The 22,973-nt window shown below is 48.1% G+C and overlaps 1 protein-coding gene across 1 annotated transcript in view; it reads right to left on the reverse strand.

Moving 5' to 3' along the window:
* The window catches only part of LOC142091358 (discoidin domain-containing receptor 2-like), a 61,843-nt gene extending 38,870 nt beyond the window's left edge, over positions 1 to 22,973 (reverse strand). Inside the window, exon 1 of the mRNA XM_075170476.1 lies at positions 22,798 to 22,973. The gene's annotated coding sequence lies outside the window, so the exon portion shown is untranslated. The remainder of the gene's footprint in view (positions 1 to 22,797) is intronic.

Raw genomic sequence — 22,973 nt, forward strand, 5'->3', positions numbered from 1 at the left:
ATTCCTGTTTACCATTAATAAAAATTCTGCCTTTGCAACTCGGGTAGCATCATGCTAAGAGTGCACGGGGACAATAATCTTAAGGAAAGGCAATATGTTCTAATGAAACCAACTGCCATAAGATTGGAAAAAGCAGAGCAGGGCTGCTGGCCTGAGGAGACAGCCACCCACTCCAGCAGAGTCGCTGGAGGGTGAATGGATGGGACCAGTATCGGGACAGCCAAGCCGCACGTGCAGGTGCCCTGAGAGAAGGCAGCAACAAGTCTTCCCTTAGGTGAACTTGGAGCGTGGTCTCTATGGCCATCCTTAGATTCAGTCAACCAGGTAGCATGGGGAGAGGTCTCTGCATGACACATGGGTGGCACCTAGCCAAATGAAGTGCAAACAGTGACACCAAAAATTAACACAGTAACAGGGGAGCTGGGCAAGCCCGGCAAGATCCTGGCATGGAGCACAAGGCTGCAACAGGAGTCCTTCAATATGGGCACCAACAGAGATGGCCAGAAAGAGCATAAACCCATGGCAATGTTAGGAATATGGTGGTGGATGTAGGGCAGGAACAGTGACACCACAAAGTGATGTTCAGAGCAGCAACATGTCTGGATAGATAAAAGCAACCAGATTTTACGTGAAAGGGTTGGGTTAATGAAGATGCATGAGAGAGCTAAGACACAGCAACAGGAAAAGTGAGACAAGAATAGGCTACAGCGTTATCTTCGAGGTGACATTAGGAGACCTGTCACCACAAGATACACAAAAGAACACACGGGGTTAAGAAAGGGACCACAACATGTGGGAGTGGCACATGGAGAGGGGACAGGGACACCACAGAGCTGGGTCTGAGGCAGTGGCAAAAGAATGGGAATATGGAGGTCTGGGTGTACTTTGTGGTCGCCCCCTTGAGGGCTGGGTGATAGGACTGCCCTGAGGCTGAGGAAGGTTTGAACCTTGTTTTCCACATTGTAGCCAAAGATCTAAGGGGGCTATTATGAAAAAAGTGACACCTTACTCCCGCTAGATTTTAGGAGAAAAACAGTATTCCAGTCAGCCATGACTGGAATGACATAGCTATTTAACACTGGGAGGTTAGGTTCAGCCCATGGACCCAAGCATGAAGGAGTATCTTACCTACAGCCCAGAGAGAGGTACGGGTGTTTTTGCAAAGGAGTTTGAGACCCACAAATCCTCCAGCATTTTCTCATTGCCTGCTGGCCAGTTCCACAGGAGTGGGGTGTCCTCGGTTTATGAAACTGCATAGAGCACTTTTGTCACAAAACCAGACTTAGGGATAAATGAATACATGTAATTTAATCCATCAAAGTAACCACGCCAAAATTAGAAACCATTAAAAAGGCAAAGCCAAAGATAAGGAAATGCAATTCATTGTACTAACAACGGGTGCTTCTTAGCTCAGCTAATCCAAAAACACAGCTACTCCCCCACTGACTCTAGGGCAAGGGTACTCTGGGCTTATCTCAACAGAGGAACGAGGAGGTACTTCCCATGACCCAGGCAGACCTGCCAGGCACGTCATGACCACACACCATCCCCCAGGAACCCTAAACCTAAACCCAGGGGCAGGGGGAACCGCACTGCACTCCAGCAAGCCCTCCAAAATACAGGTCCCCCCACCTGAGGAGCAGCCTCCAACCTCCAGTCCCGCTGTTTCTGTATGATAGATGATGCAGGAAGGGCAGAAGTGGCAGAACAGAAGATACGCACAAATGAAAAGCTCCGATTATCTCCTTTCTCCTTGCCCAAGCAGCAGTGACCACCGTCCCTTACCAGAGGTTCCTTCCCATGCAGAACGGGCACCAGAGAGCACCTGGCACATTGACATTTTCACTCTATTCCATACACTAGTATCTTTCTCCAGCTTTTTTTTTTTTTTTGAGGAGGTTGCTTACTTTTTTTTTTAAACTATCCTTAAAACATATCAACTACAAGTTAGCAATAGTCCTCTCAAGACCTACAATCTTCCACTGCGAGAGTCTCACATAGCAACCATATATATGACATGTTAACCACACAGATGACAGATGGAGTATTAAGAGCACTCAATCTAAACCACCTTCCTCCCTCCCCATTCTCAAGGGGCTCCACCATAACCTTTTACTTAACTGTACTCAAACTTGCATTCAGAAGGAGATCAGGTTACGGAGTCGCAGAATTATTCAGGCTGGAGCAGATCCTCAGGAGAGCATCTAATCCCACCTCCTGCTCAAAGCAGGGTTAGCACCAATTTCAGAGCAGCCTGCACAGGACTTTGTCCAGCTGGGTCTTAAAAACCTCCAACGATGGAGGCTCCCCCACCTCTCTGGACAACCTCTTCCACTGCTTGACTGTCTGCAGAGGGAAAACTTCACCCCTCCTTATGCCAAGGCAGAACCTCCTGTTATTTCAGTCGATGATCACTGTCAACCCTCCTGCCACACACTTCAGTAAGCCTGTTTCTGTCTTCTTGATAACCTGCTCTTAGGTATCCCAAAGCCTTCTCTTGTCCTGACTAAACCACCCTGGCTCCATCAACCTCCTCCGTGAAGCCAAATTTCAGTATTAAGTTACTTAATATTTTCTCCCAAGTCACCACCGAGGCTCCGCCCAGGCAGTGGGACAGCTCTGGGCAGATTTTGTTATGACTCCCACCAGCTTCTTCATGGGCAAACTAGGGAATAACTTGAGTTCGTCCCATACTGACGCCTGAGCATGGTTGAAGCACTACTCCATGGCCCTCTCTTTAGGGACTGCATGGATCACATTCCCACTGGTAACTATTTTTGAGAGGTATCATAGCAGGTGGCACTTTCTAAATCAACTTATTCAACATAGTACTGATCGGCGAAATGGAAACTGAGATATTGCCACCTTAGCACAGCAAGGGGGCAGGGACTGGTTACATTACATTAACAGCAAATAAAGACCAGATACCACCAAAACTGCTCAGGAGGGTGTTTCTCCGCTCAGAGCCCACCAGCTACCAGCAGTGGTGAGGCACCCTAGTAGAGCATGAAAGATATGCTAGAGATCAGACCCTACCCAGGGCAAGGGGGACCTGCCTTCATTGCTCTGCCCAGGAGCTGCCCCAGGGACCTGACACGCTCCTGCTCCCAAAGCAGAGCCTCTTCTGCCTCCCGGGAGCAGCAGCGTTTGGTCAACAGCAGGGAACTTAGTCAGGATCCAGGTATATGATGTCAACGCAGTTACTTTTGGCAACCGGTACAGGAATCTCATTAAAAACCACAATCTGAAGACTTTTCGGACGTGATCTGCTTTCCATCAGAGCACATGGATCACTGAGCATGTTCTTTCTTTAATTTGACATTGATTTACTAATGCACTAGCTTCCCCAGATCTCGCTCGGGATGGAAGTTAGTCTCAACTGCCTGTTGGTTACCTGCTCCCACTCTATTTTAAAACATTGCCACAACATTTATGTTTTCCCAGACCTCTGGAACTCCTTTGGTCTTCCCAGATTTATTACACATCAACAGACAGGATTCAGAAAGCTGCTTTGCCAATTTGTTTTAAACAAACAGGTTCCAATCTTGTTCAAGTTTCAAAGACTTTAAAATGTTATCTTGCGTTTAACACCCTCCCTCGTTACCAGTGCAACAGAAGGTATTTCGATATCCTCATAAAGGAGAGTACATCACCCAGCTTCTCCCTGAACACAGGAAACGTTTTACTTCTCAGTATTGTTATTAGCGATCAGTTAGATTTTTTAACCTTTCCCAACAATATAAACACCATTCGAGAAATTTATTTTGTTATACAGATATTAAAATATTTCTCACTGCCCTGAGATGTATTTGTTATGCTTTTTCAGCCATCTTTAGCTTTCTTTATTAATTGCCTACCTTCCAGAATACCTAGTTTACAGTAACAGCTACTTATCTACAACATTTTTTTGCAAAATGTTCCTAGAGGATTCTTTTTAAAAGATAAAACATGGGGACAGACTCTTTGCAAAACCTGAAGGGAAGCAAAGAAAGTCGCATACAGCAGCACGTAGTACCCAGCACCAAGCTGAGAAGCTGCTGGTTTTTGCAAGGGTGGAAGCCAAACTCTAAGAGATGGTTCAGAGAAAAATCAAACCAAAAACACTACTTTGGAACATCTACTACTTTAGCCGGCAATCTAGTTTCCATCAAACCACAGCAGAAATGCTGATACTAACAAAAGCTACGTTTTATGAGGGTTTTTTTTTTAATGAGTAAAATGTCTCTTTGTATTCATAGAACAAAAATTCAGTGCACCTGTCACTGGAACATGTACCTTGCCCGTAGCTTGAGGAGCACTTACTGGCTCTGCTGTAACCTTACCAAAAAAAATGTTTTTAAGCGTGAAAAGCCATGTCATGCATCTACAAAAAGATACCGAACTGGAGGAAGCTTTTCCAATATCAGAAAGAAGCAAAAATTATTATCACTTACTGCATTCCACAGAATGAAATAACTCCAAATACCAAAAAGCAGCAAGTGGAAAGTGTTACTGCCCTCCCACAGCACACTGGCCTGAACCAGAGGGGTCAAGGCAGGCTGTGTCCTCAGAGGGTATCATTTCTTCAGAGGCTGAGCAGAACGTGCATCAGTGCACACAACTGAGAAAGCAAAATCTGGGTACACACGGCTGTTACATTCTGCTTGAGCAAACTTTGTTTACTACACAAAGTGGTTTTAAAGTTTAATTTATAAAGTGCCTGGCAAAGATGGGAGCAGTGAGTGGCAACACTTACAGATCAGCTGAAATCGCTGCATCAAGCCTGGAGACTCCAGTGAGGATTTCCACGGAGGTCTAACCATGTTCTGCTGGGTTTACTATTTACTAGTACAACTCTACAAGATAAAACTTAACTTCTCATGTACAGAGATGAAATTTCAATTAACTAAATGTTCCCGCAAAATACCTAGCATGACTACAGACAGTTCAGAGAAGATCTCTGCTTACTGCAATGTATTTCAAGCAATCAAACCAAATGTTTTGCTTATAAACAAAGGAAAAGACAAGAACACTGAAAAAGCTCTAGCAGCATTTCACAGCCATGGAAAGCCAGAATGGCCGATTCTGATCAAATTTTCTCAAGACAGACCAGAAAACAGGAGCCCACAGAGAAATAATAAGATTTAGCAATTACACAGAAGGCAGGTAACTGTAGGAAAATCCTGGAATTGTTTGAGGCAAAGAGAAGAGAAAAAGGAGAGATGAGGGAAAAAAAAGAAATACGTAAAATAATGATGCCTAGACCAAAAAAGGATCCCCTTTACCTCTTTTCTATATTGAAAATGAACTGAAATTAAAAAAACAACAAATTAAAACTGAGGAAATGAAATTCCACTGCATACCGTGCCCATTAAGCCTCTGGGACATACTGCCACAGAGCAATGTGGGAGTAATTCAATAAAATATTGGAAGTGGATCTACATAATAAGAACATCTGCGATTCCATTAGCAGAGTAAAAGAAAGAGTACACTGGATATAAATTTTCATCCAGCCAGGCATAAGCAAACCAGTAATTAATGTGACCAGAAAGTTATCTCCTACACAGGCAGGTTATTCCACATTTGTCTGCATTCAAGCTCTTGGGCTTTCATGTGCAACGTGCCAAGCAGCCGCTGCCTGAGATAAGATGGGTGCCTGAGTAGGTGGGCTGTGATCTAACCCAGTTTGGCAAGCTTAGCGTCTGTGTATAGAGATCATATTTCAGTTTTCCACGGCTTATTGTGCAGCTTCTCAAAAAGAGAAACAACACTACCCACCTTTTTTTTTTTAGCAGAGATTATCCTCTGCAACACAAAAAGAGAAGATGAAGTTTCAGCCAAACCTATTAAATAAATACCTGCAGAGCAGTGAGCGACCCTGGAACACTCCGGTGGAAACACGGCTATTTTGGAAAGTTCTCAGCCCCTGAAAAAATGGGTTTACCAGGGAAATAATCAGATTTTATCTGGAAGGGCTGCTACTGGAGAGCCCCATGGTTAACCCTAACAACACAGGTTGTCAGGAGCAGCTTTCTGCATATTCATACTCCTGTGTTTTACACTAAATGTGAGTCTGAGAAAGTTTGATAGTGACAAAAATTGCAGTAGGTGCATCAGGAAGGGACAGGGAGGTCTGCATCTCCTGGAAGGAGAAGAGGTGAGCGAACGCAGGCAACGCGCAGCCACAAAACTTGTGCGGGGCAGGAGCCGCCGGGGCTCGGAGGCAGGGAGCGTGTGCCCCCCAGTCTCCCACCGTCCACAAGCAACTCGCTGCCAGCCCCAGTTTTTGCATATCTGACTCAGCCCTAGCCCTGAAACATTTCAGGCAAGCATGTCTGATTGAGAGCTCAAACACCATGGCTTTCCCAGAGAGCCACAGCATCAGAAACCACTTCTGTCTGGGAGAACGACACCATCCAGCTTCACATTTCTACCCAACAAAAGATCCCGTGGGTCCCAGAGGGCCCCGGGCATGCAACGCTGCGGTAATACCCGTGATCTGTGAACCCTCCCGCAGCTGCGGGAGGAAAAACAGGGCGCAGAGAGCCACCATCTCCCTACCAGCCCAGGGAGGAAAGACTTCACCTCCCAGCGCTGCCACCTCTACAACCCCCCCTCCATTTCCAGCAAGTCTCCAAAGGCGTTTGTGCTTTAGCCAACGACAGAAACGCACAGGAGGAGAGCTGATCGCAAGCTGAGAGCCAAGTTAAGCTGGAAGGACCCTACCTGCCTTGCCCAGAGCCTGCTGAGCACAGGGAACAACTGCCATGTCTCTTTTGATCTCCATAGGTTGAGCCAGGCTGTAGTTTCGACATTCCTTGCAACTTTCCACCAGCACACATGATATGTTCAAACTTGACTAACTCCTCCCTCCTCCCTCCCTCCACACACACAGACAGGCCCAGGAGATGGCCCTGCCTCTATCATCCCAGTTCCTATAGCAACTCCTGACCGAGCAGATGGAAACAGAGCTGTTTTCTAGGCAAATCTGCCTTCTTGGATTCCTCTGCTCTTCCCTGCTGTTGGCCCCTCCTTGCTCCAGTGCTCTCCCCAGGGGCTGCTCCGCTGGCACTTGGCCCAGACTGCGCCTGGAGGAAGGCCAAGCTTTGAATTCATTTAGTAAAACCACAACATAAAGCAGCTCTCCTGCTCAGGAAGCAGGGCCCGTGTAGTCCCAGGGGCAAGCCAGGCCCCGGCACGGCACGGCACAGCCAGCTTGCACCTTCTTGTTTAACACAGCTGCCTGCGCTCGCAGGAAAAATCCCAGCAAGGGCATCGCCACACCATGCTCCTCACGTTCATTCACCAGCCTGTGTCGTCCACGGGGGAAAGGTAAAAAGCAAAGACAGAACTAGTCATTTATTAAACAATTCCAGCCGATGGGATTATTGCAACCAGCTAGCAGAGCAGGGCACTTCTCAGTCGTTTGGACTTCCAAAGTCTTTCCTGGATGAGGGAGAGACCAGCAGTGACAGCGGGGCTCAACGCATGTTCATCGCAACAGCTCACCCCTGTTTGCGTTCCTTGGGTCGGGGTCCCACAGGAGTGAAGTTCACTACTGCAGCTGTCAGACAGCTGAGCGACATCACATTCACTTCCTTTTCACTTAGAAGTATAGAAATAGAGGGAAAATCCAAAACTCAATACCAGAATGTGGCACTTGGGTGGAGATAATTACCAAGGGTGACAGTGGGAACCTCACGGGCAGGTGACATTGCTAAGGCTCCATGTTGGCAGGACAAGCAGGACCGCAGCAGATGGAGCCACTGACATGGCCACGGGGGCCAGCAGGCTGTGGGCACCCTGGGAAGACCACCCACACATGCCAGTAAGGCACCACTGCCGGGCACAGCCACAGGGCTGCAAAACCACTCTTCGGCTGCACAGCCCTGCAAAGCCCTTCCACCTCAAGCACCGGCTGCCGCCCCTGCCCACGGCCGGGCTCTGCTGCAAAGCTACTGCTGTGGCCGTTGGGGAGCCCTGGAGCAGGCTGGGGCCATGCTCACCTGGGTGACAAGGCCACTGGGAATTGAGAGGAACATCACCTGCAGTCACTGGTATAAGGCCCCAGTTAGGGGACCAGCAGAAGGGACCATGACAGTAGAGGGAGACCGAAGAGCAGAAGTACTTTGCTGACTTGCCCGTTGGGAAACGCAGGTGCTGGCCTGCCTCCTGCAAGGAAGCTGTCCGACAAGGGAAGGGCTGCGATGTCCCATTCGGACACCCCAGCAGGGGTAAGCATCCTCCTGGGGCCAGCAGTGCAGGGCTGCGACAGCAGGGCCGGGGTGGGAAGTGGATGCCAGTGTTGTACACCGGAGTGAGGAATGACACTCACGGGGACTCCACAGCAGGAGGCTGAGAAGTGGAGACAGCAGCAATTCGGCCCATTCTTCAAAGACTCCCATATGCTACACCAGGCCTCAAGCAGGAATCACAGCAAAGCATCAACAGAAGAAGCAGGTATTTTGGGTATTCAAAAGAAAAAAAGGAAGCAGACATGAACCACGCTGTGCCCACACTAAGCCCCAATTGGAAAATACAGCTGTGAGCTGAAAGACATGGTCGTATGTGCAGTCAGATGCCGCCTCGCTCCCATCTTCCTCCCTGCCTCCTTACCCCATCTCAGCCGCACAATCCACCTCTGTACCAAGAACAGAAAGCTATTTACTTTTTTCCCCCCTTTGGGTAATTTTTCCATGTTTGAGTGTGTTAATCAGCTCAGAGGGATGGGACAATCCCTAAGGCTCATATATGGTTTGGGACAGAAACACATGACCTGCAGTAGGGTGGAGGTGGAAAGACATGAGACCTCTCCCTGCCCGGGAAGCCCTACTCCAAGAGGGTGTTACTGATTCAGATAACACACTTGCAAGGCAGTCTCCTGCCAAAAGAAGGATGCCTGCCCTGTCAACATAATGATGCGTGGGGACCAAGCTGGATCACAAGCCTCTGGGGTAAGCTGGGATCAAAAGGATTCCCTTTGGAGGGCACAGGGCAGTTTGTGGCAGAAGATACCTCTTGACATCCAGGAACAGGGAGTCCAGGAGAGACATCAATACAAGTATCAAACCAGATGCACTTCACAGAAGCAACATCAAGGGTCTAGAGAAAGCTTCCCATTCCCCCGCGGCACTGGGAAGAGCAATGGCCCAACTTGCAAATGGATTTGAGGAGCTCCTTTCCCTGGGGAAGGATGGTGCCGTGGAGGCGCAAAGCACTGCTAGAAAACTGCTGATCTTGCAGTTAGACTCACTGTTGCCTTCAGCACTTCAACACAGAAATAGGCTCTCTGCTGGATGCCCTCTGAAATGTAACTTGATCCTACGGTATATATTCACTAATCAATCTAGGGATAAAGCAAAGCAGTAAACAGTCCTTTTTTCACTGGAATGAGCCCAAATATGCACAATAACAGATCCCACTCAGAGCTATTACAAACTAAAGTACTTCAGAGAGTTTTGCATCTCGCATCGCAGAGGGAGCATATTTCTGCAATAGCATCATCGGTTCTCAAATTGTGTATTTGAGAGACTTCCTAATGACCTCATAGCAGCACATGTGACCAGTAAGTCATCTTCTCAAAGGACTAGAAATAACATCAACAGACCCTGTTTTGGTTTTGCACAGAACAGCTTTCTGCAGCACGAGCAGGTTTCCAAACGGCGAGGGAGCAGAACCAGCTCAGGCCAGGGCTGGCATTTTTACAGTTTCTCCAACAGACTGTGTTTGGCTGCGGAAAAGATCAGACAAATTCATAGATGAAGACCCATTAGCAGATACTAAATTCCATATAAAAATTTAGACACAAAAGCTTGTTTATCCCAATGCAGGACAATTTGGCTGCTTTTAAGGCATCTACATGGTATCATGAATCCCAAAAGTATTTCAAAAGCATTCTAAGAAGAGATAAGAGGTGGTCTTACAAAATAGAAAATAATGCCTCAAAAGTGTTTCAATGGGCTTAAAACCAGTTTTTTTCTTCCAGTGCTTAAAAATAACCTGCTGTGCTGAGCAGCAAAGCAGAAACTTGAAATTCGTGGGTGATGAATCAGTGAGTTGTTCACACTGAAATCGGGAAGTTGCCTTTTGCTGTCCCAGAGCCTCTGCGTGATCAGGTGGCACTGGGAGAAATAAACGAACAAACACCAATGAGCGGGTTGATGCTAAGGTGAAGACAACTAGACAACGTTCACTCCCACCCTACCCCAGCTGAAACATCTGCTCAGCCTAGCTCTGCTAGTATCATCCTTCCACTGCAAATAAATCCACTTCCAGCCGTAAACCTGGGAAAAGAGGGAAGTAGGACAGAGCTTGGCACAGCGGAGGGGGCAAGTTTGGGATGCATGTGTGACATTCTCCGAGAAACACCGACAAGCCACTCTTACGTACAAGGTGCTGACTAGAGCTGTAGGATAACAGAAGACGACTCAGAGATGACACGATAGCGCACGCGGTGACATATACGGACACCTGATGTGGGACAAACCCTTCCCAAAAAAGTGTAAGAGACAACGGGGCGCAAGGGCAGCACTCACCCTCCACCACACAACTCGCACCCCATGCCAAGAAAGCCTTTCCTGCTCTGAAGAGAGATGACAAGAGTCCTCAAGAGGGCAAACATCACAGCAGTACCATGTCTCCTTTGCCCCTCAGTGACTTTCTAAACCACTAAAACAAGCACAACCTCTGGTCCAGCCATGGGACAGATACATCCTCATGCCCGCAACAAATAAAGTTCTGCAGCTGAGCCAAGCTGCTTGTTTCTGGGCGCACGGGCAGCTGCTCAGTGAAGCCCTGTCCTGCTGGGACACGGAAGCAGAGGAGGCCTCAGCACCGCTTTGCCACCACGGCTCCCTCACCCAGGCATGCGAATGGCTGGGGAGGTGGTAACGGAGGAATGACGACTCCTCCCCAGCCCCCGAAATCTCACTCAAAGCTTTAACACTACCAGGAAAGATCCAAACAGCCGCAGCCTCCCATTTGCCCTGTCTTTTAAACAAGATGGTCCCCAGCTACTACATCATGGGCTGCCTCAAAGATGGGGATGAGAGTAGAGAGAAGGAAAGCAGTACTTACACCCTCAGGTCAGAACAAGTGGAACGAGATCAATTTAGCTTTAGTTGTTGTAATGACAAAGCCCCAGTGCACACGTCATCCAGACAAGTAAACTGCTGGCACAGAGCTGCGCTCAGCAAGGACACTCTTGTAAACACTCTCCCTGGCCATCTTTGCTGACGCAACTGTGAGAAAGGGGCAGAGAAAACCATTATCTGCAAACAGACATCCCTCCCTATCCCTGGACACTGGGACCAGCCCAAGCAGGACGTCTCCAGCCTCTCTGCGTTGCTCTCATCTGCACAATGAGCCAAGTACCCTCCAGTGTCCTGCAACAGCGAGCACTGCAGATGAGAATCACTGATGAGCTAGTAAGCCTCTGCTCTGGGCTTCTGACATCTAATCCCTAGAAGCAGTTGATATATTCAGAAGGCACAAGGCCTCTTTCAAAGCTGACCTTTCTTCTTGAAGCACTAGATCATATCTAATGTCCTGAGCACTGTCCTTCACATGTTCCTCCCCCACCACTGCAGCAGGCCAGCTCTTTCTGCCCTCCATCCCTGTAACGAGTTTGGAGCAAGGAAGGCGGCGTAAGGAGAGTTCTGACAAGCAGAGCTGCACAGGTCCCAGGACTGCTGGGGACAAAGCCCTGCTATCTCACCTGCAGTGATACTTCCCCAAGTCTGTTGTTCTCCCCCGGAAGTTTCCCAGGTGAACCTGTGTTGGCATATTTCACCTCAAAAACTACAAGCTGTGGGGACCTGAGAAGACCAATGTCTGAGTATTAATTCCAAATTCAGCTCAGAGAAAAGCTTCCTTCACTGAAGATTTTATTCCAGAGCCATGGAGAATATGAGCAGAAAGCCAAAGCAAACCATAAGCACTGGCTATAAGCTTCAGCAAGGAGGAACAGCACGTGGGAAGGGACTCAGCACCAGCCATTTGCTTTTCCCAGCAAGGGACACTGAACCAACTGAACCAACAAATGGGCAGAGCTCAGCTTATGGCAGCGATGCCGTTACAGCTCCTCCGCCTGCAATGCACAAAGACAGACCCCTGCAAAAATACGTGGTGCATGAAAGAACTGGTGGGAAAACAAGAGCTGTCAGTCAAAGCCAGGCTCCAGCCAACACCCCTGAAGTCCTGTACAGCTGTTGCTCCAGGACCCTCCGGCCGTACGACCCCAGACCTAACCTCTGCACTTTCGTCCGAAGCTAGCAGGCAGAGAGCAGCTGACAACAGTAGTCACCACATTTCTGCAATTCCTCAGCAAGAACTATCATCTTCAAATAACCAGAAGACTGCAGAAGCCCACGATCCCAGCCCTTTTTGCTGGCTCAGGTACAGAAACAAAAGGCAGGAGCGTGCTCTCGGGTGTGCAGCTCAGACGGGCAGGATACCGAAGGGCCCCTCTGCACAGCATGAACAAGAACTCGTAACCCACCCAAGGACACTGCTGCTTGCTCCACACCACCAGACTCATCTGACACAACGGTTGGTTTGCACTCTAACAGGAATAAAACATCCATCTCCAGAGCAGAAGGCAGTGCCAAAACGACCAGCCCACAGGAGCTTTCATTTTCAGTGCCAGTGAAGCACGCACATCATTTCTGAATCTCCCCGTTACACGAGGGGATGCAGAGTCCAGGGATGCAGCCAGATTTGAGTCTAGCAACGAGGTCTTGGCTAGGGAAGCTTCCACCTCCTCAGCAGCTCCTTGCATCTCAGCCATTTCCCTTCCAAGCAAGGCCCCCTGGCCTAAGTAAGTATAAGGGTGTTGCAATCTGCAGTTTTGTCTGAAGAAATCCAGCCCAGCCCAGACACAGCAGCAGGCCTCTGGTCTGGCCTGACTACGTGCCATTCATGGACACCCACTGCGTCCAGAAGCTTGTGGCATTTCTGAAGGCAAGTTTACTTCTCAGATGTAGAGAGCTGTTCTGCTCCCATTAATATTCAGGACTATGATGGGCAACACAGATGTGTACTCCAACACGCACACTCATCTCATGACCTGGTATTTTTTCTGAAATAAATGCAGCAGACTCCGGGGACAACCCTCTCTTCCTATTGTGAGGGGCTGAGGAGGGTAGATAAAAGGCAACTGCATGCCTTGTGTATGTGTGGCCTCAGCCTGGGTGCACAGCTGGCCGGCACCGATCCCACACTCAGCCCCAGGGCGAGGGATGCTCGCAATCCTCATCCTGCATCTCCTGAAAAGCCTAGCTCGTATCTGGGCAAACACCACAGCTAATACTGAGGGGAAAATACCCATGCACTCATTCCAACAATGGGACATGTCCTACAAGCACTGTTTCACCTGTAATACCCCCTGCAAACATGAGAAAACCACCTAACAGGATCCCTGCCTTTTCCTGCAGAAACAGCACTACGGTCTGCTCATATTTCCCATACTAGCACGGAAAAGACAGGAGGATTCAGATACATTACACATTACACTACTAGCCCTACTGGGACATTTCCTAACAGTTCACTTAAATGTTTTTAAACCTGCAGGATGAGGTAATTCAAACCTAAATGCATAACCCACACTATAAGATGGTTCACTAGGTACAACTCTCAAGCAAAAGCAAACAAAAGCTGATCCGGCATGGTACACTGCTCCATCCCTGGACGTTTTCAAGACTTGGCCAGACAAAGCCATGGCTGAGTCAATCACATGCTGGAGACAGTCCCACTTCAAGCAGGAGGTCAGGCTGAAGACCTCCAGATGTCCTTTCCAACCAGTATTTCCATCACTCTGCGATAGCAAATGAGAACAGGCAGAACAATTATTGCAAACAGTTCTGTGAAAGACTTGCATCGAGTTTTTCAGAAAAGATCTTTCTAGATTGTATTAAAAGCTTGGTTAACAAAGATGTCGGCACTGACACAATCAGGGCTAATTCTGTACTGGTAGGGATACTGGAGTACCGGTATCTATGCCTTGATGTATCGCAGGGTCAGTACATTGCATCAGCCTGACCTTGCACAAATTAACACCCGCCATAAGAGATTTCTTTTTGGCATTTAACTTCAGCTATGTATTCAAATACAAAAGCTTGCAATAATTCCAAGAATACAGGTTAAAAACAAGACAGCCAATAGCTCTCAAGACGTTAGAAGCAACTAGAAAAATCATTTCCCACTATAAGTCTTTACTCCAGGGAGGTCTCAGAAGCACTGCTGCTATTTGGTGCCCTTCCAGTGCTGGGATGAGGCCGAAAAATGCCATAGCAGAGACTGAACCACATCTAATCACTGGTGGGTTCAGTCCTCGGGAAGAAGGCAGCATGTCTACACAAGGTGCTCTGTCTGGAGGGTGATGGGGAAGCAGCAGTAGGCGCTGAGATGAGAGAGGGTCACTGGCCGTCAGAGAAACTGCCATCAGTGCCGTTCCTCCCAGCTGTCTGTCCACGGTCTCTGCACATAGCACTGGCCAGCAAAGCTCATTTTCTCACAATAAAGCCCCATCCAGGTTGTCCCAAAGCATGAGAGAAAATGTAAGATTGCTGCTAGCTAAGTATGCAGATGGATGGCGTCAAACTGATGGAAGGATACTTTGGGAAGTTGGGTTATTTGAATAATATCCATCACAATCCAGACAAATGCAAAACACACACACTTTCAAAGTCCATGAGATTAATTAACAGTGTTGGGACCCTTGTCCAGGGAAACAGCAAGGGAGCTCACTGCATGGCTAGCTCTGCTAGTCCGATTTGTTCTCTTCAGCAGCTGAATCATAGCACACATGGCTAACACCTCATCCCAAACAATAACACAGCGTTGGAGGCTCATGCTGCACATGTTCTCACAAGCACCCCAAGCTCAGCTCCACTATAAATGCAGAAACAAAAGATAAACATTCCTGGAAGATCACATTACCCAGCATGAAGATGTGACAGCTTGTCAGGAACAGAAGAAACAGCCCTGAGCTTAGTGAAAAGCACTTATTAGAGGCTGACATTTTCATATTGGAGAATACTGGTACTCCAACTGTTTCTGCTACAGGTTTGGTTTTGGGTTTTTTTTTGGTTGTTGTTTTGGGGTTTTTTTGTTTGGTTGGGTTTTTTTGCTTTTTGACAGGCGGAAACAAACAAGCACAAGTGAAATAACATAGCAGTAGTACAGATGGAGAACAAAGCCCAATTCTTGGCTAGTTTAGCTCTCCATAAGAAGGCAACACAAATGACTGATACCACTACCAAATGATACATGCAACAAAACCATGCCCAGACTCTCATCCTTCAAGGAAAAAGAGCTGCAAATGCAGTGTGCTCTGCAGGCTCTGCCTCTGTCTTTGCTCGTTCTTCAGCAGCTCTTCATTATTCATGGGTGGGACTTTTTTACACCTTAAATGCTATTCCCAGAGAAACTGAACTAACTTCTCATTTTCACTGCATAAATTCATCTGGTTGGAAGAAAATACCCCGCCCTATTCTTCTGGCCTCCAAATTGCAGCTGGCAGACTCAGGACGTACGACAGTCCTGGGGAAGAAGCACAACTGTTTACTTTGTTTGTGTGTGCCTCCTCTTGTCCTCTCGCCCTCTCCTCCATCCCCCACGGCACATATGAGCTGATCATCTCCCTACCATCTCTTGACAGGAGCTGACTTGTTTCAGGTTCATCAGGCACCGGAGCTCTGCACTGCAGAGCTTTGCAGACAGATTTGGGCACAGTACCCAGGCATCGAGAAAGGGAAGTCAAATCAGGTCAGGAGAGCATCATCCATGCTGGGAGCCCTTCCAAGCAAACACCCAGAGAGCTGCTACGTTAGGATCGGACAGGCCCCAAATCCAAATTTTGGAACAACTCCACCCAGTTTAATTCCTTGCTCATGCATTCTGCAAGCATTAGTTCTGAGTGGGCTGGTGTTTTAACAACTCCATACTTGAAGAGTCACGGACAAAACAAGGTTTAAGCAGCACTCTTCAGGGTAGAGATCATCACCTCCATGTGTACACACTGCTTGACCCAGCCGGTGGCCCCAGGGTGATCATCAGCCAGTGTCCAGGTGGACAGACAGCCTGTGAACGGACCCAGCAGGATCCCATCCAGGAGCAGCGTGAAGAATGAAATGGTTGAGCTGCTATGAAAAAATATACAACCTCACGGCAATCCATCAGAGCAACACATGTTTTACCAGTCCTTTTCATTAAAAGAAGCATCCTGGGATTATTAGCCAGTGAGTAAGGGCACGGAACCAAAGCAACTTATGTTCACAACTATTTTATCTAAGGAATAAAATAATAAGACATAGAAAGTAGATATTTCACTTGTATTGTACTACACACTCACAAGGATGCCAAACGAAGTTTTACGAGCCTGCGTATAGGTGTTTTCCACTTTCGTCTGCTTGACTTTCCACCTCTATAAAGTACCTGTGTGAAGTCACGCATTGGAAAGAGCTTCTGATAAACTCCCATGGAGCAGACATGCATAAGTGACAGGCAGCATAGTGACAGGAAAAAAAAAAAATACCACCAAGTCTGTGCTCACCTCTAAGATTTACTTCCAACTATTTGTTTCAGAAAGCTCACAGGAGTGACCCACAGAATGAGACTCCCCTACAGGCAGAAGAACACTGATGTGGAGTGGTAGGAGGTTTTAACGCAGCGTGCTTTATTCATTCCTGTCTTCAAGTTGCATAAAATATTGGCAGATTTCAGGTTTGGAATTTGAAATTTTCCCTTTCCAGTTTGACTCCAATTTTTATTTTGGGAACAAGTGGTTCCTATTTCCATAATCACTATTAGTAAAACTCTCCCCCCCAATCTATTTTTGCATAACTAATGCCGCCTTGATTTGGAAGAAGAAACCATTTTAGGCACAAAGAGGCCCTGGCATCAGTGAGGTACCTTTCCACCTTGCTGTGAGAACAGGTTGTACTTTACAGCTACTGGCAACAAAACTTTTCAGCTTGCTCCCCTATGCTGGGAACATCACCCAACATCACCTTAGAACAGCTTTGCTTAATTTTCAACATTCTTAAACCATGGCTGTGATTATTTTGGAAGAAGAGGGCTTTCTGTTAAGGACAGCTTAACCCAATTGCCATTGAGAGAAATGGAGAACAGTGTCCCTTTTGAGAGGAACCAGAGATTGGTGGGATCTTCCCTCTGCAGCAGAACATTAACATCAAGTCTTTCCTGCTCAGTATGTTCTCATGCCTTAACAGCAAAAATATCATCAATTCTACATAAATTCCTTTGCTGAAGCCAGCAGAAAAACGTCTGTGGAATTAAGGCAGATGAGAGCCTTCCCTCACTTGGGCTTATCCCAACACCACACACACTAAAGAGAGAAACAGAGTTAAGAAAAGATGAAATACTTCCTTGCTATCTCCCATTGCTGTCCAAGCAACAGGACCCAGCACTTGAGAGCATCCCTTGGTATTCTTTATATTCAGAAAGCTCTTGGAGCACAAAGCCGTCCTGAAGACGGATGCTTTTGCAGTCTCTAGTGTTTTGTATGTGCCATGAGGACACTGGGCATGTGACTTGTGTGTTAAAACTTTCTGGCTCACCAGTCTAAGTTCAGATTCTTTCCCTGCAAAACACACTGCATGATCTCATCTGCAAGCAATCAGCCTGAGAAATCAGCTTGTTAAAGGAAGCTTCTAGGAAAGCAGAGATGTCTCTGGAGAATTTGGGGGCCTATATAATTTTAACCAGTTTGTTAAACACCAGCTGCTCTTCTCCCCATTGGGGTCACACAACCAAGAAACCATTTCTCCTCCCACACAACTCCAGACAGCAGGACAGTTTGCCAACACCTAACTGGAGCATCACGTTTTCATTCTCCACAGCCCGAAAGCACTCATTTTTATGCAAACTCATTTTAAGCAGGCGCTGGAAGAGCGCAAGAACAAATTCAGAGCTGCAAGTTGAGTAGCATCCGGAAAAGCAATCCATTAAACATGCAACGGTGGTGATCTGAATGCATAAGACAGAATATTTTCTTCATTTCTGGATATGTATTTCAGCATTTCCTCACAATTATCACTTGCACCATAGACACGCACCCAAAGAGAGGAATAACCAGTACAGCGGGGGCTCTGAAGAGGAGTAAGGGAACAAACAATAAGCTCCCTGGAAAGCCAGCTTTACCCCAAGATTGCTTAAAGTGATGTAACATAATTTTACCTAAATTCCTGGTGATGCTGCAGGAGCATCCAGAAGCCCTACACTCCTCCCCGTGCTACATCCCCACAAGGCAACATCTTTTCTCTCCCAGTGAAAACCTCGGGGAAGCACAAGCACTGCAAAGAGTATAGGAAATGAAATGCAGCGTTTGATTCCCAGTTCATCTTTGCAGGGCCAGCTGCACCTTGTTCCTTTAGAAGGAGCACTGTGGTGAGAAGAACAAGCAGCGTGACTCTTGTGCCCACAAACTCAGTCACATCTGCATCCCCTGAGCTTTCAGAAGAACCACCACTCTTGCACCCCAAAGGGGAGGCAGGGAAGATCAGATCACGATCCTGCCTTTCTTCACTCTCTTCCATGAAAGCTGTCACACCATGCATTAACTCCTCTCAACAGCATCTCCCGGGCAACCCTTTCTTAGCTGCCCCTAGTTGGTCATTCAAGTACTTTGAAAGACTCTCCTTAAAATTCTTGCGTAGAAATCACTGTTCAGTGTTCAACACAGCATACGGGAGGGAGGAAGAAAAAAAAAAAAAGAAATAAAAGCTAGCCTGTCTCTAACAAAAGAGATGAGGAGGACTGAAACCTTGGCTCTTCCCAGACATGGATTATTCCCAGCGAAGTGATTATTCACCACTTCCAGCACCTATTTTCATTTCAACTTGCAAAAGTAACTGTTATGAAACAAACAGAAGGAAGCAGAGATCAGAGTGGAAAGGCAACACACATTTATTACCATGAGAACAGAGAATCAAGTTAACTGTACTGGGTTCTCCCTCAATTTGTCTCTTTACTAAAGCTACTTAGTACTTTTTAAAAAGATTATCTACACCTCAACCCATAGTTCTTGAAACCACTATGAGAATCACCGTGAGGGACTTTGCCCTGTACAATGCAGGAGGATAAAGTCACGGTGAAACTGTTTTGGTCAATAGTGACACCTTGTAGCTCCAACTGCGACTCTGAACCTCACAGCAATTTGAAATATTGCCCTAAAGAAGCTTTTTGCTCTCTGTGTCTTTAAGAAAAAGAAACACATAGTTCTTTTTGACTGCAAACATTCAGGCTAAACAAAATGTTATGAGAAGAAAAGTCTCCTTCAAGTTTTTTACTCCCTAGCCAAATTCCTAATTTTACAAGATTAAGAGCAGACACCCCCCCAAATATGTCAGCTACTAAAATCAAAGTACAGGACAACTACCCCCGAATCCCTGGGAAACTACATCTCAGAAAATTCAAAGCATAAAGGGGGGGCAATATTGAAGGGCTCAGCTGCTACCTCCTATGGTGCAGCTTCTCAACCAAATCACGAAGGGGAAGAAGAAAAAGGAGACTTTCCGGCTCAAGTTCCAACTCCTTTTTAAAAATCAGTTTATAACCACTAAAATAAACACAGTAAGAACAACTGTGCAGTAACTGGGAACCTGCAAAAACAGCTGCAGTTTAAGAGCAGCTCAAGGCAACGTCTGGCAAACACCAGCAGATACAAACAGCCCCAGGGGATGGCAGGACATTCGGGGAATGAAACAGTGAATTTCACCCACGGGCTCACGGAGAAACTGCCTAAAGTTGATCCAGCCAGGGCGTGCCCGGCAGAAGCAGCTATTCTGTCTGTGCTGTTTACCACTGCGGTGGGCATTTGCTCCCTGTTAGATCTGCCTCTTTTCCGAATTACTCTCTCCTCCCAGATGCCCAGGCCTCTCCCATGCCCCTAACTGCGTCTTGCTGTCTCAGCCCAGCCGAGAGCATCCCAGTGGGCCTGGCTTGCCACAAGGAGAGCTTCAGAGCACAGCTGCACTGTTTCCCGAGTGCATCACCTGGGTGGGCATGCTGCTCTCTGCGCTGGTCTCCCATCAGCAGGGGCTCTAGGCTATTACTGTTACCCAAAAGCCTTCTCACGGGACATCGCTGGTGCCTCCAGGGCACAGACCCCCACTGCAGCCAAACTCCCCAGGAAACAGCCACCTCAAAGGAAAGGTCAGGAAACCGGGAGCAAGCAGAGCACTCCAAAGCACCGGTTCCTGAACATTTCAATCATTTTGAAGTCCCTTTAGGACATCTTCAGGACAACAGCAACCACATCAGATGGTGCAGAACTGTAGCGGCAAGTAGCATCTCTAGAGAAAAATCACCCAGTCCTGCTGCCATTTCACCTTTGGACTGCAGCAGAGATAACTCCCCAGTATTTGGGCAATCAGGAGACTTCCTGCCATTTTCTCCTCAATGACTATTTAGAACTGGAAGATCCAAATCTCCACTCAGTGTTATCCAAGGAGCTACCTCAAGCCTTGGTAGACAACCACATGCTTTGAACATCCTCCTTCACTGCAAAGTTGACGGTTTTCAATTATACCCAGTTCTGGTTGTTCTTGGCTCTCCCTCCGTCACCACAGACCTATGCTCTCCATGGCCAGGTTTGTCACTGCACAAAAACCAAATTTAGGAAAGATGCAACAAATAAAGTCTTCCTGGACAGTGAATTGAATGAAAAAAGATGAAAGCTCCTGGGACAGGCAAGGAGCCAGCTCTGGGGGAGGAGGCAGGTCACCTGGGCAATTCCCAGGGCAGGAAAAGGACAGAGAGCCTCAGGGTCTCACACGGATGGCTCCTGAAAGTTTAAGATGCTGCAACTTTCAAACCATAGCCTACGACCATCAGAAGGTCACAGATCACTTGCTAGCAGCAAAAGAAAGCTCACACACCCTGACATCTGCCCAGGGCACAAGCACACACCTGGGTAATAGATTTAAGTCTTCTTAAAATACAATTACTTTCCTCAATTATACACCAGAGGCCAGAAGCCGCAGGCTGAGCAAGCCACAAGCGGCATGGCGGCTAATACACAAAGAGCTTCTCTTGATTTCGACAGCCCACATTACCCAGACAATCAGACTAAATGGACATCGGAGCCTTTCTAATTTTATGGTCCGCAGAGAGAAGGCAGGAACGGCTGATGGAAGAGCAGCAAGGCCTCTCTGCCCACACACGCCACTACTTCTGGCTCCACAACTAGAGAATTGCTGCATTTTTTTTAAGAGAACTTTTTTTTTTTTCCAAAGGAGTCAGTTGAAGAGAAAAAGAAGAGCTCGGCATTTTAAACTGAAGTGTTTCAAAATGTTGGTTTATCTTTCAACCTCAGAAGAAAAGAAATACAAGCGAAACAAAATCTCAGTCACTCCCTCATAACTTTTTTCCCTTTCTGCCTCCAACAAAGCAAAGCACCCTGAGCTCCACCTTATCACCTTTTTCTTTTCTTTCTTCTTCTCCTTTGGTTTAAAAGATCCCATTAGAGAAGTTGACATGAAATAAGTCACAGATTCACATATTTTATCTTTTCCCACTCCCCCCCCCACAATTAAAGAACATTTAGAAGCCAGACCAGCCAAAGAAACAACCAGTGCACCCAGCACAAAAAGGAAGAAAGGGAAAAGCACCAGCAAACAAAAAACTGAAATACGGAGTATCAACCAGAAAAAGCCAAAATAAAAGATTAAAAGCAAAGTTTTCCCACAGAAGGAAAACTTCAGAAAAAAGTTCTTCTGCTCAAGAAAAAAATCAAAAGCTCTTTCTTTCATAAAGGGAAAAACCCCCAAGCAAGTGAAACCATCAGCCAGCACAAGTGTCTAACTCTAAAGCTTGCGAGGAAAAACCAGATCTCAGGACCTGAGCGTAACTAACACTGCCGTTCCACACCATAGCAGCACAGTTTACTCCCTCCTGCCTGCTTACTCCTACCTCGCACAGCCCCAGCAGCTGCTGGTAGGGCCACAAAGAACTTGCCCGCAAGCTGATCCAGCTACAGGAAAATAGAAGAACAAGAAAAAGGCCCGGTGCTGCTTTGGGTCAGTTTGGCCACAGGGACCGCGGTGCCAGCAGACCAGAGAGGCCGGGCAGTGGGCAGGGATAACCCCCACGGCGCAGAGAGACAAAACCCAGCGTCACCTTTTACCTGCGGAGAAACCCCGGGCTTGAGCAGGAGCGGGGCTGGAGCCTGCTCCTGATGATGGCAGGCAAAAAGGCCTAACAAAGAAAGTAAACCCTGTTAAGTAGTGCTGGCAGCATTAATTAAAAAGGTCTCTCGCTGCTTTTTATTGCCTTAAAACACTGAACTGTCCGGAGCTGCATTTCAACAACTGTATGGGCTCTTGCACACACAAGTGAGCAAACCCAAGTGCTGCGACTCGCAGCGGTAAGTGCAGCCAAGCACAAAACAGGGTCCCCCGGCTGGTTTTGTGGGGACCCATCAACCCTGTCCCGCCTTCGCCGAGCGGCCCCTGCCCACCGTGGGCTGCCCCGGGCCGCAGAAGCCGGGGCCCGGGCCGGCCCCAGGGTCGAGCGACGCCTGGGCCCCTGGGACCCCGCTGAGCCCTCCTCGCTCGGGCGCTGGTCCCCAACACCCGCGGGAGGTCGGACACCTCGCGGAGTTTACCGAAAGGCGCCCGGGAGCGGCTCCGAGCTCCTCCCGCACCTGCGCCCGCCCGCGGCGGCCCCACCGCCCCTCGCCCCGCAGGCCGGGCCCGCGGGCACCCGGCGGGGCGGGGCCGCCGCCCCGGGCAGCGCCTCCCCCGGTGGTGGCGGCAGCGGAGGGCGGGGTGGGGCCGAGCGAGCCGCCGCGCTTACCTGAGAGACCGAGCGGCGGCAGCGGGCGCGGGCGGGCGCGCTGCATCACGGCCCCCTTCCGGCCGCCGGGCGGGCGAGGGCGGGGGCGGCCGCGGCCTCGCCGTTCTTAAAGCGACAGCTCTCCGGGGCGGCGGGGGGCCGGGGGTGGCGCGGCGCGGCGCTCCCGGCCGCGCTGC

The sequence above is a fragment of the Calonectris borealis genome, chromosome 21, assembly GCF_964195595.1.
Source record: "Calonectris borealis chromosome 21, bCalBor7.hap1.2, whole genome shotgun sequence".
NCBI classification, from domain to species: Eukaryota; Metazoa; Chordata; class Aves; order Procellariiformes; family Procellariidae; genus Calonectris; species Calonectris borealis.